This window comes from Aphelocoma coerulescens, chromosome 5 (genome assembly GCF_041296385.1).
Source record: "Aphelocoma coerulescens isolate FSJ_1873_10779 chromosome 5, UR_Acoe_1.0, whole genome shotgun sequence".
Taxonomy (NCBI): domain Eukaryota; kingdom Metazoa; phylum Chordata; class Aves; order Passeriformes; family Corvidae; genus Aphelocoma; species Aphelocoma coerulescens.
This window is the reverse complement of record NC_091019.1, coordinates 9140535-9157202: the sequence shown is the minus strand read 5'-3', so window position 1 is coordinate 9157202 and position 16668 is coordinate 9140535.

Sequence of the window (16668 nt, the reverse complement as noted above, 5' to 3'; positions counted from 1 at the left end):
GTTGCCTCCCAGGTCTTCAAAACATTAGAAATACTCTAATGGCAGATCTTGGAATCTGTTGTTTTCCAAGCTTGCTTATTCATCCCCTTTTGGAGAGCAGGAAAACAGTCATAATTCAAATTTTCTCCAGACCAGAAGTGCTAAGCAGATAGATGGTTTGGAGCATCACAGCTCACAACAATATCAGCTCTGTTGTATCTTTGCAAAACTCTCCTCAAGTCAACAGGAATACCTTGACAATATCACCTTTTCCTCTCTTTCAAGCACTCCATCATCTTATCCTATGAACCATCGTTGTTACTAAGAATCTCCTGTGATCAAAAATCCTACCTGAGGTGCATTCTCAAACTTGTCCATTTTTTTCTGATCTTTTAGCTGGAAACATATAGAGTTTAGGAACTAGTCATGTAAACAGTTGCCTTGCACATATAGAGGCAACATCACAGAAAATCCTTTTCCAAATAAATGGTAGAATAGTATTTCACATTATTGTAGGAATTTCAAATGTGCAGCTGACTTGTTATTTTTACTTTCTCTTCATTTCAAATAAGTTTTGATATTGTTCTATTCTATATGTGTCAGAATATTTTTTATTTTTTTCCTTGATAACTGAATATAGACACAGTAATGACTTGGAATATAGTTCTCATCTCTCCCATCAGTGATGGAAAAAATCACATCCTCAGAAATAACACTTGATCTTGCATGTGTGGTGCATAGAGTGACCTATTGCAGAAGAGAAAGTAGAAGTAGGAAAATGTTATGCCAACATTTTGGTATAACATTTTGAAAGTTTCAGGTGAGGAGACTTCCATACAGAAACATGAATAGTGATTCTGGCTACTGATGTTGCCTCTCTAATGGATCAGAGTTCAAGAAAAAAAATATCAGTATTTCCTAATAAAATGGTAAACATATACCATGAGGATGATATGCAAACAAAATCTCAAGTGCTTAATGAGTTTCTCAAAAGTCTCTCTTCTCCCAGTGCTACATTTATCACTCTTGAAAGCAAATGGAATCTAGTAGGAGAGTGTTATTACAAACAGCCCTAAGGCTTTGAGTAGGTTGTCTTTCTCAGAAGGAGGTGAGTGTGTTGTTTGGTCTCCCACCAGGTAATGATAACTATTGCAGAGCGAGAAGCGACAGCCTCCAGAAGTTCTGGGAGTGGTGACCCTCCTCTTTCTAAGCATTCTTCAGAGACGGCTAGGTAGACACCACAGTGTCCGAATGGGCTTCATGTAAGATTTCATGTTCTCTCTGAAGAAAAGCATTGCCTTTGCAGTACTAGGTGACCATTATCCTGTTATCAGCTCTCAGCTCCACAGATTCATGATGGCAAAATGGTTATTGGCTTGTGAACACAATTGCTCTTGACTTTGCTTTCTACAAATAACTCTGCAGGAAAACAAGTACAGTTGGAAAGCAAGTATTTGACGTATTTTCTTTGCCCCCTCCCCCCCCTTTTGATTGTTTGTGCTGTTTTTCACAGCTACTGAAAACTGAAATCAAACAGACCGATCAACCAGCCCTAAACTACTCTGATGGAGCTCTGATGGCCACCTCAGCAGCTGCATGGCTCAGTCCTCACAGCAGGTATGGGCTTGATCTTTAAGAGTTTGCATGCAGGAAAGTCTCCCCGTTTTAAGTGATTAAAATAGGACTGGAAAGGGGACATAATTCCTGTGGAAATTTCTTTGAGGCTAGAAATCAGGTATCACCTTTACTGGAGTGGGTCAGTCTGGGAGAAGGCTCTGCATAAGGTTCCCCTGTACCTCCCTGCTCTGTCCAGGGCAGGTCCCTCTGCTAAAATAAAATGCATTTCTTGGTTTAGGTAGAAGGCTGTGCAGTGGGAGGCATATGAAGGAATTTGCTATGTACGTCCTTTAGTTCATTCTCTTTATTTCTGGGTGTAATCAGGCTATGGCTGCTACCCATACTAATGCTTTGTACTTTTATGTCTCCCACTGACTGAAAGACTCAAATCCATATTTGGGAAAAATCCCTCCAGAAAGGCAGATTTTCCATTTCAGAGATGGAGAAACCAAGTCACATAGATAACAAAATTATTCACCTGCACATGTGAGTGTTGTAAGGGATTATAGAGTCCAGGTCTCCTAATTTCTAGCTATACAATCCAGCCACAAGGGGAGCTTTCATTTTTCCATGACCTGTAGGGATTGCTGCTTGCAGACAGGACATATCTCGTTGTGGTAGAGAAGTGCAGCTGTGAAGGGAGCATCAGTCTTATGTAAAACATGATATAGACATCATCTAAAACAGCAGAGTGGGATAAAAAGGTCTCTGTGAAAGTGGAGCGGTTAAGTGCAGTGGCCATGGAGGGATGCTGGCAGGGCTGAGCGATGCTCCGTGGTTAACTGCTGCTTACAAGGTCCTAGCACTAAACTTTATGCTTCTTTGTGTCTCTAACAAAACAGGCAGACCAACAGTAAGAAAGGCAAGATTACCTTAGCTAGAGGGAATACTACAGGTGGATCCTTCATCCATTGAAAAGCTTTAATTTCAAATTGATTTTTTCCATGGGTCAAGCAGTGTTGCTCTTTCACATGGAAGTTTTGTCCTGGAGAACGTTTGGTTGCTCAATCCTTCAGCATTAATGCCATCACTTTCTAATAAAAGCATTGATTTGTAGTTTTGGGTTGAAATGCCTAGGACAGCTGTCATTCTGCCACAAAGTCATAAATCCTCATGGTTTACCTCATCTGGTAGCCCTCTGTGATTAAAGCAAGAGCTCCTTGGAGCGATGAATCACCAAGGCTCATAGGTATTCACTCATCATCTTACTGCTTCAGCCCACTCTGTGTTGTCCAGTCTCTGTTTGCTGACATAAACAATAGATAAGATGTCAAACATGAAGAATTGCTCTGAAAGGAAACAGCAATGATTTCTAGAGCTCCAGATTTTTAATTTCCTTTTAAGCTTGAAAATTAAATATGGGGGTTCTCTGCAACTAACAGAAACACTGGAGTGGATGGCAGTTTCCTTTATTTGTGCACATAAAGCATGTTTCGGTGCAGCAGGGAGAGAGATGCCATTGATACCTAATAACAAGCACACAAATTACTAGTGTCTTTTGTGTAAGTAATTTAGATACTCTTGGGGGTTTTTCCACAGCATTCTCTTCCCTATATCTCCCAGTTTGCCTGCATCTTCATTCATCATTCATTTACAAAGCTGTTCCAAGCATCAGAAACCAATTTACTCCCTGACACCAGTCCTGTAACAAAACAAGACTACCCTGCATGCAAGCAGTGTTATGAAGATGTGGGGTGTTTTGAACAGAGGAGTGTGTAACAGGAGGTGGATTAAGACAAAAAAGCCAAACTCTGTTTCATGAACTAAGTCTCATCTTCAGCTCAGCATCCCTCAACAACATAAAAATAGATGCTTTCCACTTTGTTCTCATGCACAGGTCTGTAAACTGCCATAAAATTACACATCAAGTTAATGGATACTGCATTTTTACTTGCATTTTTGTTCTCTTCTCACTCTTGAGTCTTTGATTCCTTTCTCCCATCAGCTTAATTTGCCCAAGCCCACCCAACAAGTACCTGTCTAGCAACTACTCATCCCACATGTGCTGCTCTGCCTCTGAATCACTCCCTTGACTGAGCTCCAAGGGCTCCGCTTTACTCTCCCTCTGGGGGTACATGTATGAGCGTGCAAACATACTGCAGGCAACACGTCTCAGCCCTATCTGCAGATAGAAAATGTAAATCACCTGGGCTGTTACACAACCAGCACCTTACATCTGTACAAATTTGTTGCTCCGTTCACTGGTGTGTCTGACCACTGAATCTCTATGGTGGCAGGACCTGTGTGCCCTGCTGACAGAAGATTACATCCTCCCAATATCTCCAGGAGGTAAGGAGCTCACATGGTTCTTGGTGCCTTCTCAGAGGAGGGATCAGGTTGCTTGTCCAGGAGGGTATGGGGAACTGTGAAGTAGGTTGGGTTTAGAGTTTTCCTGGGGTATCCAGCCTCGCATTGCATGCTCCTGCCAGTCTCACCAATACCTGTATCCTCTATAGACCATGGATGTGTAGGAGGGGAAGGTAATGGAGTCTGAGATTGCATAGCTACAACAGTTTTTACACCCTGAACTGCTCTAAATTTATTTGGAGAAGTACTGGCACTTCTTAGCAGTTGGCCCTTGAACTATGCATTATATGGGAGAGTGGATAAGTAAGAATGTTTTTACCAATCTAGCCATAATTTATGTGTAGGAAATAATGATAATGGATTAAAATTATTTTTCCAACTTTGGTTTTTGAAGTTGCTTTGCTTTTGATAATACTGAGGAAAAGTACTGAGCATTTCAGATCTTGCTCTCATAATCTCACTTATTCCTGTAAACCAAGAGCTTTGCATGTGAAAGGGTCACATCTGTAGGAGAGAATGGCTGAGACATGGAGTCCTCCTGACTGTTTTTCACCCTATCTCATACAAATAACATGGTTTCACTGCAGCACCCATGCTGGCAGTGGTCCTTTAGTATACCTCCAGGAAAAAGGCTTCAGATAGCTCTTTTCAACCTACATGGCATCAGGAGCTGAGGAGGACCATTTCTTACGCCGTTGCTCTCAGTCATTCTCTAAAGTCTAATTTTTATTCTCTAACTTGCCATATTTCTATTCTGGTTTCTAGTCAGTCTTGTCTGCATGTAAAAAACATAGAAGTGCATGTAAATTTTACATTACTCAGCCATGCATATGCATACAAAAAGATTGGGAAGCAGTATGGTCGATATGATGCCCAACCTTTCACTCTGGGATATGACACTCCTTTACACAGCCACAGTCCTCAGCCTTTTCACTTGTCAGAGCCCTTCTGCCACTTCTGCAGATGTTAGCCCATCCACTCCTCTGCCTGGCATCCTGGGCACTGATAGGCATGTGCAGTGGTGAAGGGGGATCATGCCCTGCCTGCTGACCCCCAACAAACACACGTCCTTGCCTATCTGCATTTCCTGCCTTCCAGACACAAACTTGCAGAGAGGGTGTCACCTGTACCTAATCCCTCCTGGCTCCATGTGCTCCAATCCTACCCTATTTCCTCCAGAGAATCTGCTAGAGAGAGCCCGCAGGCTGTCAACAGTATCTCTGGCTGGTCCAGGAAGAGCCAATTTCCTACCTCCCTCCATAAAACACAGGACCACCTCCCAGGGCTTAGTGTGTGCTCTGACATCAGGAACAGTTATTTCAGGTGGTGCCAATGTAGTTGCAATGGAAAGAATAACTAAAGACATCAAATTTATAAGATGGCACCTGTAAGAATGGACAATGTTGACAGCAGAGCACATTGTACTTATTTACTTCACACAACTCTGAGCACTGGCCTCACCATACTGATGAATTTCAGAGCCTGTGGGTTATTTATCAGCACTTTTTGCCTATTTATATTAGTAAGTATAAATGACAGAGAATAAGCTCTACTAATCAGTTTTCAAAATAAAAAGTCTTTATCATAATAAAGAATTAGGTGGGAAAGTTTTTAATTAGCTTCATTTAGTAACCAATATAGTCAAACCATCATTGGAGTGATTTGAACAGTTTTTGTTTGGTTCTCTTCTTGACTTGTTTCTTTAAGAGGCCCAAGGTGCATCAGACAGATGCAAGGTTGCAAGATGCTTTGTGCAAGGTGGATGAGCTCCACAAAGCCATGGTGCTATTTCAATTTAAGCAACTAAGAATCTGGGCTGCACTTTTCAAATTACATTCAAATCTTTTTATGTTCTTAATTAACTATATAATTTTTGTTGGAATCATTTCATTTTGCTATTGTTTTGGCTTATGTTGCTCTACTCTCTAAGAATGCTCTTTAGACCAATAACCAAAGTATATATTTTTAGAGAGACTTGGTAGTACAGGAAGGTGTCATGTTTAGATGCAGTGATTTATATGCTCCTGAATAAGTAATTGAGAGGTACTAGTATTCCATTACATTCTTCTTACCTACTTACTTGAAATTAATAATTTCTTTTTCACCTTATGGTTTATCTCCTAGATTTTAGTCACTTTTTTTTTTCCTTCGAAGTATTGCCACATAATTCAGGTTTAGTGGGGACTACTCCTGAGCAAGGAATGTCAAAAGACTTGTGAGAAATACAAGAAAAAAGATAAATATGAGATTATGAGAGACAGCAATTTCACAGGAACTGCATATTTAAGCCAAAAATCAAACCCACTGAAAGCCAGAGGAACCTTAGGCCAAGTTTCATTTTGTTCTCACGTAACTGCGCAGACCTCCAATTATTAATAACGATAGACATCTTGAGTTACCCCAACAAATAATCTGGAATTATATTTATTTTAGTTATCTGAATCTGCCCACCTTCCTTCCCTGGTAGTATCTGGGTTGCCTTCTCCTCCTCATGGAAGGCAGGCTGCCCAGAAAATGATTCACCCATAAAAGATCAGAAAACATTAGCATGCATTATCTGCTCTTCAGACCTGTGCTTTGACCCAAGTGCTGATTGATAAAAAGCCTGATTAAAGAGCAGGCTGGTGGCACAGCATGGGATGGCTGCTGTGGCATGGAAGGCCCCCAGCATTGCAGGGCTTCACAGTTGAGGCTTGCTGCCAGCACCTGCCCAGGCATGTATGCTTCCAGCCACCCAGCACAGCAGCACCCAGCTCCATAGGCACTTGGGGGATGAGCCCTGTGCTCATCTTGCTACTAGGCTCCTGTAGCTCTGAGGCAAGGTAGGGCTCAGAAGGATACCCAGCCACGAATGGAAAGAAGGCACCAGGTGAGGAGCACAACTGCTGCTGGCTCACAAGCAGCAGCATCCTGTCTCCATGACCATGTGCTCCCAGACCATCTGCCTAACCTGGTCTACAGGTCTAACCTATGACAAGGTGACACATTTAGTGGATTAGGGAAAAGCTGTGGATATTGTTTGCCTGGACCTTAGTAAAGCCTTTGACACCTGGAGGAACTGCCTGCTCACGGTCTGGATGAATACACTCTCTGCTTGGTAAAAACTGACTGGACAGCTGAGGCCAAAGAATGATGGTGAATGAAGTTACATCCAGCTGGCAGCTGGTCACAAGTCATGTTCTCCAGGGCCAGTTCTGTTTAATGTCTTTATCGATGATCTGGACAAGAGGATCAAGGGTACCCTCACTGAATTGGCAGACAACACCAAGCTGGGTGGGAGTGCTGATCTGCTGGAGGGTAGGAAGATTCTGCAGAGGCATATGGACAGGCTGGATCAATGGGCTGAGGCCAGTTGTATGAGGGTCAACAAGGTGTAAGTGCTGGATCCTGCACTTGGGTCATGACAATCCCATGCAGTGCTGCAGGCTGGAGTCAGAGTGTCTGGAAAGCTGCCCAGTGGAAAAGGACCCAGGGTTCCTGGTCAACAGCAGCTGAATGTGAGCCAGCTGTGCCCAGGTGGGCAAAAAGGCCAATGGCATCCTGGCCTGTACCAGAAATAGTGTGGCCGGGAGGATCAGGGCAGTGATTGTCCCCCTGTACTTGGCACTGGTGAGGTCACACATCAAATTATGTGTTGACTTCTGGGCCCATCACAAGACACTGAGGTGCTGAAGCACATTCAAAGGTCAACAGAGCTGAGGAAGGGTCTGGAGCACAAGTCCTAGGAGGAGTGACTGAAAGAGATTTGGGGAGCTCAGCCTGGAGAAGAGGAGTCTCAGGGGAGACTTTAAGGCTCTCTACAACTACCTGAAAGGAGGTTGTGGCAAGGTGGAGATGGGCCTCTTCTCCTGGGTAACAAGCAATAGGACAAGAGGAAATGGCCCTGGGTTGTACCAGAGGAGGTTTAGATGGGATTTTAGGAAAAACTTTTTCATGGAAAGGGTTGTCATGGATTGGAACAGGCTGCCCAGGGAGGTGGTTGAGTTAGCAGCCTTGGAGGTGTTTAAAAGACATGTAGATGTGGCACTTGGAGACATGGTTTAGTGGTGGGCTTGGCAGTGCTGGGTTAACAGTTGGACTCAATGACCCTAAAGGTCTTTCCCAACCCAAACAATTCTAGGATTCTGTTCTACAATTTCACAGCTCCTCCATACAACTTCCAAATTCACTACCCCAGGGTGCAGGCCATGTAGTAAACGCACAAGAAACATGTTGTGATCCTTAACATTTAGGGTAGACAGTGTGAGTCTGAGAAGGCAGAAGAGATGGAAAATCTGATTGCTGTTCCCTCACTGTTCGCCCAAGTTCTCTGCCTTTTCTTCTAATTTATGTGCACTTCAAAAAACCGAGTAATTTTACCCCAAATTAATAATTACTCCTTGTCAGTGTTTTGCTGTTAGGCCATATGAATGATATGGCATATCCTTGATATTATGATAAAAATATTTTTACATGGATCTTTTCCCAGAGTCAAAGTAATATACTCAGCAGGCACAGGAGAAGAGTCATTATATATTTCTTAGAAAAAAGTGTTGGGACTGCCAAATCTTGACCGGCATTATTATTGTGGGTAAACTGCTTAGGGACCAAGCTGCACTATCAGAGTCATTTACTGGCAGTTTAAATGCTCTCTGCCTCAGTTTGTCTTTTTGTAAAATGGACACAAAAATGTCCCTCAAAGTTGCTCAGAGATTTGAGATCTGTGCCTGAAACAAAATAATCAAATGTGGTGCTGCTACTGATGAGGGATATATGCTGTACAGATTCAGGAATAAGTTATATGCATAGTTTTGGAGAATTATGTTTAGTGGTGTTATTACCCACCATTTATCAGACTGGTAAACTAAAATAGGACATCATCTAATTCATACCAAGAGAGACAGGCTCATAAAATCAAGCAGACTTGGTTTGTGTTTCCCCCATAACTCTGTAGTTATACCACTTTCACTGAAAAAAAATCTTGATTTGTAGTTATGCCTCAGAGTATTTATCCTTAACTATAGAACCTCTACTCTTCTGTGTTTTATCTTTGTTTCTTTAAGAAAGCTAGTATATGGTAGTTTGTGACATTTTCATTGTGAAAAATGCTTAACATTAACCAGTTATTTAGAACCAAAAGCCTTTGCCCTAAGATACATATGGTTCCACTTAAGCTGAAATCACCACTTTATGTTAGAAAATATTGGTTTCATCATAAAAGGTAAGTGTTCCCAGAAGTGTATTAAAATGCACAGAGATACAAAAGAATTATTGGAATTCAATCTTGGGTACCAATGTAGAAATATTTAAATATGCTATAAATTGCACAGATCCAGCATGGTTCACTGAAGAATCTTTCAGGTTATTAAAATATTTTCAGTTCAATAAGAGACACTAAAAGTAATCATGCAATTTGTGTGCTGTTCAGTGTTAGGAACACTTCTAGATATATTTATTCAAAGTTCTCCAAGTCAAAAACAAAAGTTACTTTGGCTCCTATGAGAAGTAGTTAGAACAGGAGAGCACATCAGAAGTGAAAGTGGAAGGGAAAATGTATAGATTATATCTAGTTCAATTCCAGTGGAGGTCGGAAAGGTAGAAAGTCCTTTGTTGGCTGAAGCGGATTAATTCACAATGACATCTGTGCATCCAAAGTCTCCATATATGCATTGCAGTTAAGAAAGGTACTGACTCATAGAGCACATGCAGAACTTCTTTAAGGCAGATGGGCAGCATTACAAGGGGCACTAAATTAAAATAATGGCCCCTTTTTGCCATTCTACCTTCAGGTCTTGGGGAAAAAAAAGTCAATTTTTTCATCTTTGCTGGAACAGAAGACCTGCTAATTGCTATGTAGTGGAGGTTTTTCTAATGGCCCACCTTTTTGACAGGTTATCAGGTAGAGCAAAGGAAAGGATGCTGCAGCGGTATGTGGGCTGGAAATGGAAAAGACGTCTTCAAACCTGTGATACAAATACGAAGCAGGAGTAGCAATAATATTTTTACCAACAACCTCTAACACTGCTGCATTTGATGAGTTTACCACAAAATCCTAAGCAAACCTCCACAAAATTTTCACCTATACTTGCCCCTATCTTTGCGAAGCTTGGTTTTGGAAATGGATCTTAGCTCTACAGCTGCAGATTGAATAAGGACAATAGATCTAATTCATCTCAATAAACAGTGCATCTAAAGAGATCTGTTTGCTTAAGTGTGTAATTGCTCTCTTTAACAGCAATAAATAACCCTATCAAAAAGTTAAGATGGAGTAATAGCACCACCTGAGACAGAAAGCATCATGCAAATTGTCATAAGACATAGTTGAAACTTCATGTGCGCCTTAGCTCAAAAACATGCGTACAGCTCCACAAAATAATACCTTTTTCTATGAAGATTTATTTGTGCCCTAACTGAAAGGTGTACCAGCACCTTGTGTTTCAGCATCTGAAGTCTTACCCTAAGTACCCCTGTTTTCTTCAGCAGTGTGTTTATAAAGCTCTCAACCTTGTTTGCCAAACTGGGATGGTGAGACCATAGCGTCTAGCAGGCTGTTTGTCCCCCAGGGTTTCATATGCATTTTGCAGCAATTGTTTTTAAAGTATCTTGTCTTAAAGGATCCTTGCAGGAATTCTTACATAGGAGCAGCTTTATTTATTTAGGTCAACATTAGCACTATTTCCTGGTTGTTGTGAATACTGTCTCAGGGGAGAATTTGTCATTTTAGTCTGAAAATGACAGGATAAAAATAGACAGGATAATTTCATACATAACTGGTACGGAGGTGTTTTTAGCTAACTTGTTGCAAGAGCCTGGATGGAGGTTATTATTTTACTAAATGCCCTCAGTTCAGTGGTAGCCTTATAAGAGTTTCTCTGTATTTCTACTTTCCTTCAGCATTTTTACCCTATATCACTATTTCCCTGTTCCTCTTTTCTTCTGTTGTCATCTCACCTTCTTCCTCTTTTACACAGGCGCCTTGCAGAAAACGCAGTTATATTTGAAAGAGTTCATCATATGAATGCAGGGACAAAGTCAAGGGTCACTCTTACTCAGAGCTTGCCAGCATCTCTTAATAATCCTTATATGATATGCATCCAGTTCCTCTTGCTCTCTGCTAAGTCAGTGTATAATTTCTCCAACAGATATTTTGTTCTTAACAATAACATGTTTCTATCATGCTCCACAAGGTTCAAACATCAAGCTGTTACTGCGAGCTTCCATGGAAGCTGATAGGGTATTTGACTGTTGAGAAGTAGATTAATATAGTTTGGAAGGCAGTTTCCTTGTAAACATTAACTTTAGAAAGGAATTAAAATATGTGTTTACTTTTCACTTGTAAATACAATTAAGGCTAATCCCCTATAGTTTTATAAGGGTATTTCTGTACTGGAAGTGCTGGTTTTCTTTACTAACTCAGGACTGCACATAACAGCATTTAAAAATATGATGAGGCAGTGCTGTTGCTTATTTTGTTCATGGTCACATTGTATGTTTTCTCTTTTTAAAGAAGATTGAAGAAATAATCTCTTTTAAAGGCTGACATGCCTGGAGATATTTTCTTGTGGTTACGTGAAGCAAGGTGTAGACTTCAATGCCAAAAGAAAGGGTCCCCCACCTTGTCAACGAATCCTATAATCAGGTTGCAACAGTAACAGATTACAGCTGTCATGTTTCTTTTTCTCCAGGTTCTGATTTCTCTCCCTATCTCTGGTTTTCTTCTAGTAAGAGATACCCGGTGTCTCATTTTGCTCAGGTCAGGCAGGAGAACTTACATGGGCCAATAGTTTCCATTACATTTATCTAATCTCCTGTCTTTTCCAGCTAACCTAAATGAGTGCCGTGCAAGCATTGAACTACATTTGCATGTGTGGTAGTTTGAGAAAAACAAAACCTTAATTCTAGAAGTTTTCCTGAAATACACCTTTTCCATAAATGACAGAAAACAGTTTAAGCAAAACTTTTTTACAATAGTGCTTTTTTACCATAGTTGACGGCAAATAAATAATTAATGCAAAACTCTCAGACCTGTTCTTGAAGCCCTGCTACAGTCCCACTCCACTGTGAGAGGGATGTGGAGGTACCTATAGACAGCTGAAAGTGCAGAGTAGAGGATTTCCCCAGGATCAGCAAATTGGTGGGTGACCCAATGCTGACAGACCCCCTATTAGCCCTGACGCATGTCTTCCCACTGTAACCTGTGCTATTACCTCTACAGATTAGGAATGCTGGCCCAGGCATCTGTCTCAAGGTATTTACTTCAGACAAATCTGGATGATGGAAGCCCTGATTTATCCTGACTTGTAGCAGGGCTGGGTTTCCTTAAGCATACTGAGCTTGAGATGCCCTTGGGTCTCTCTCCTGTTTTTACCAAATGTGAATATGAGCTTGGCACAATTTGTGATCTTAAAAGAAGTCAATGTGCAAAATACCTCCCGTTGATGCTGCCACTGAAGCCCTTCTCTTGTGGGCTGAGGTGGGTTGGAGCCTAAGCTCTATGCTGGCTATGGGACCACCACTCTCCTGTGGGAGTCTCACCTTCTCTTCCCTGCAAACATGTGCTTGGAGATGAGTCCGTGACAAGCTGTTCTCTGAGGTACAACCACAACAAGCACATGTGCTGCTGCTTGTCTACTCCAGAGGATTTCCTGGTACTTTCAGGAGATTGAAACCAAGCTGAAATGTTCCAGCATTTTAAAGGAGGACAAGGCATTGGTGGGAGGCTTGTTTGGTATCTGAGTGGGATCATGACTACGATGTTCATCTGCATGTTACCAGCATGGAATATACGCAGTTTGAAGACAAGTAGGCTCAGAAAGAAAGGAAAACTTTCAGGGAGGGAGGAGGCAGAGTGAAAGACTGCTAACACTTGCAGCGCGAAGATCAGGGGAAAGATGGAAATATCAGAGCAAGCTAATCTGCAAGAGGAGGAAATCAGGCACAGAAAATCAACACTTGATGGGAGGCTACCCTAAATACGTACTGGGAGGCTGGTATTTACCCTCCAGGCAGTAGCAGGGCAGGTGCCAAATCCGCCTGCTGAAGAAGCAGGAGGTTACCAGCAAAACTAGCACACCATAACCCTGGGGGACCTTTCTTTCAAACACACCATTAGATTGCTGGCATGGAGGGAAGTTGGCAACCCCATTTCACACTAGTGATGATGTCACATAGCTCTTATTTCAGAAGCATCTCTGCAAAGTTGACAGCTACTGCTATCATCTGATTCTGCTCGGATTACTAATGTTGGTGTCTGAGGTGGGTTTTCAGTGGTCTCTGAAGAAGAGCAGCTGTACATAATGAATGGAAGATGTCTTTTGCACGTGTTTAGTAGTTATCCATGTATTTTGGTAGTCTTTCAACTATGAGAAAAAGCCAACCAATAACAGCTCATCATTTTCTAAGGTATTTTAAGGCAGGGGAAGAACACTTGAAGCTTGCATAGGATTTCTGGGTGTTTCACAGGTTGGTTTACGGCACTGTGACTTTCTAGCAATGCTCCTGCAGTATTCTTCACATGGTTTTGTCCAAGGGAGGGAAAATGTATGGCTGATTCCCACTTAATTAGGCCTCCTCTGCTAAACAGTTATGTCACTATTTACATATGAGTAGTCCCCACTGAAGTCAAGTCCTGCAGCTGTATACTTCATCTGGTAACAATGTATACAGACTTGGAACAAGAGATGTACATTGCCTTATATGTATGAACTACCTGCATACTGCAAATGCTGTGCCATGTCATTCTGGCAAATGCTAACAGCTATCCTATTTCAACACCCTGTAAATGGACCACCTGATTATTAGTTTTAAATAATGGGCTAAACTCTACTCACTAGTCCCAGCTTTTACTGAAGTGTATGACTTGTCAAGTGAGTAACTTTGAGTCACTTGTGCCCCTCTATGGTAGTAAGAAAAAATAACGCTCCACACCGACTCACATCAAGTGATTTTTCATGGCTGGGTCTCCCATGGCCTGGGGATAAGCTCTTCTAGAGATAAAAAACATAGCTACATAGCTGGAAACAAGATGTAGGGAAAGAAAACGTCTAGAAACTCAACAGACATTTAGGTTTAATTCAAGTCCATTCCCTTTCTAATGCCTTTCTTTCAGGAATCCCTGACAAAGGAGTGAATCTCCTCTACCATTTTTGTGCATTGACTCTTGTCTCAACTTCCCCTCTGGTCCATCAGAATGACTTGGGCTGTTCTCTCACCTGTGAATGTCTCTACAAGGAAAGAACTGTGATCGTTTAATACTACCTCCTCCTACTCATCTTCTGCCAGATAATTCCCATTCTCCATAGCATCCCCTATTACCCTACCAATGGCCTTTTTTTTTTCATACACTTTTGTACCATTTCCTTGATTACTGTGCCTGTTTATTCCATTAATTGCATTGAAGTAATCTAAAGCAAACTATCCATTCAGCAAACATGTACTTAATTTGGTCTGATGAGAATGAGGTGGGTTATCAATTGTCACCTATCCCCAGTGAGGTGGGTGGAGTCCAGTTCTTAAGCAGAAATACTGACCAGGAGCTCTTCTAGTTAGCACTCTAAAGAAGTATCTTGGCTTGTGGTTCTGTCAGCATGACCCTGCCTCATTACTGCTGGCAAACCCCATCAGTTTCCTCTAGAAAATGCATCTGGACGGGGCTGAAATTACACCATGCCGCTTCCTGCTGTGGATCTCCTGGGAAGCTTTTGTGGAAGGATTTTTTTGTTGTAAATTTAACATTATAATAATTAATAATAATAATAATAATTAACATCATATTATAATATAATACTCTCAATATAATACTATGACCCACCAAAGGTTTCTCCTAGGCATCTCTAACAATTGAAACCTTCATCAGAAAATGAAGATATCTAGAAGTTAATGAAATGAAATGAGAAGTAGGGGAGGAACAGTGCTGCAACACAGTACTTTCTTACAAGTGCTAGAGAGGGAATTACTTTCTCAATGAAAGACTATGTTTCTTGAGCTATAAAATAAGTATGTAGAAATATGTTTTCAATTATATTGCATCTTTGTAAAGTTCTCTCTATTAAAAAAAAAAACAACAACTCTGAGGACTCCACAGGGTCAGAAACCTTTAAGATTTAGACAGGTGTTTGTGTAGTCAAAACATGAATTGTGCAACTTACTACCCAAAGTAGGTATTACCAAATTATTTTATTCCCCTGAGGAAGAGGCAGGAGCAAATTGCTTAGAAGAATGGGAGAAAGCAGAACTCACTGCAAGTCCACTTGTTGAAACACTTAGGCTTTTTTTTCTTTTAACTTTAATGCCACTTAAAACTGGTATTCCTGACCAGTGTTAACACTAACTGAGTATTTCCAAATGTTGGAAGAAAACTTCAGCTTCCTAACTGAAGATCAGTACTTAAGGATGTATCTTGGGTGACACCCTATCAGTGATAGGGTGATCTGTCGGGTGCAGTGTTACATCAGCAACAGGCTTTCTGACAAGCTCTGCCTGTACATGGCATACAGGTAGTATGTGATGCAGGTGAAGGGATTCAGCGGTTGTCCTCAGGGCAGCTTTGCTGGATACCACTTGACTTTTCTTCTAACACCTTGTCCCCAGGACAGCCAAGACAGGAAAGTACCAGCTGTACCAGTCTTAGGGCAGCATCTGCTGGTTATTGCATGGATCAACATAGATGGTTGTCATGGAAGAGGCTGCTTGCTTTGGCTCCCAGGCAGAGGTACCTGGGACTCGGAGGGCGGGAGAAACGGGCACTCTGGAGAGAAATGACCCGTAAATGCAATTCCGACAGTCAATCAGGAGAGAGCGGGAGTGGACAAGGAGCTTCTCAGTGTTGGTCTCTTTTTCTTATGAGAGGCTGCACTCACAAATTTTGGCAAGTCCAGGTTCACTTGACTGCAATTCGCCTTCAAAGGCGAAGAAACCCGCTCCACCATTTCCCACATCCCTTTCTGCACCCCCTCCCCGCGGGGTTCTCTGACCCGGGGAGGCGGGGCAGCCCCTGAGAATAAACCCGAGATACGAAGAAAAAATGGGGACGAGGACTTTGTGAGACTTGGCAGTAGTAATACTGGGGCTCGGCCACCTATCTCGGGGAAAGAGACTGCAGCTGCGCCCAGGTGTGCGGGTGTTCTCACAACGCAAGGAGACCGGAATTAACGATAGAAATCACGGGCGGAGTCGGGGAGCTGCTGGGGCCCCGAGGGAGAGAGAAGGGAGAGGGGAGGAGGGGAGAAGGGAGAAGGGGATAAGGGGAAGGCAAAGGTAAATTCCGGGGATGCGCTCCACTCCCCTCTGCCTTGTCGGCAGTAGGGGCTCAGTGCGGGGCCGGCGGAGCAGCCCTCCCCCGGGATGCGCCTCCCGGTGAGGGTGGAGGGAGGGGGTGGGGGAAAGTGTGCCGGGAAGTTGCGGCTCCGGAAAGGCAGGGGTTTCGGAAAGGAACTCGTCTTAGCAATTGTGCCATGCTCCTCTTGTGGCAGGACCTAGTATGCAACAAGTCCCTGCAGCACTTCCCGTGAGAGCGCAGTGAACGTGACATTAAAAACAAACAAACAAACAAACAAGCAAACAAAAACAAATGCTTACTTACCTGTCCCGAACGTAAATCTCCAGAGCCGGCTCGTCTTGCACGGCCCCAGGTGCGAGCCGGGAGGTGGAAGGAGGGCGGTGGGAATCAGGGCTCACTGCACAGTGCGCCCGTCCGGCCAGGACTTTCCTCGGGAACTTACTGTCCCGCTCCGGTTTCCTGGGAGGAGGCTGCGATCACGTTTTATACTGAGTTGGTTGGTAACCCCT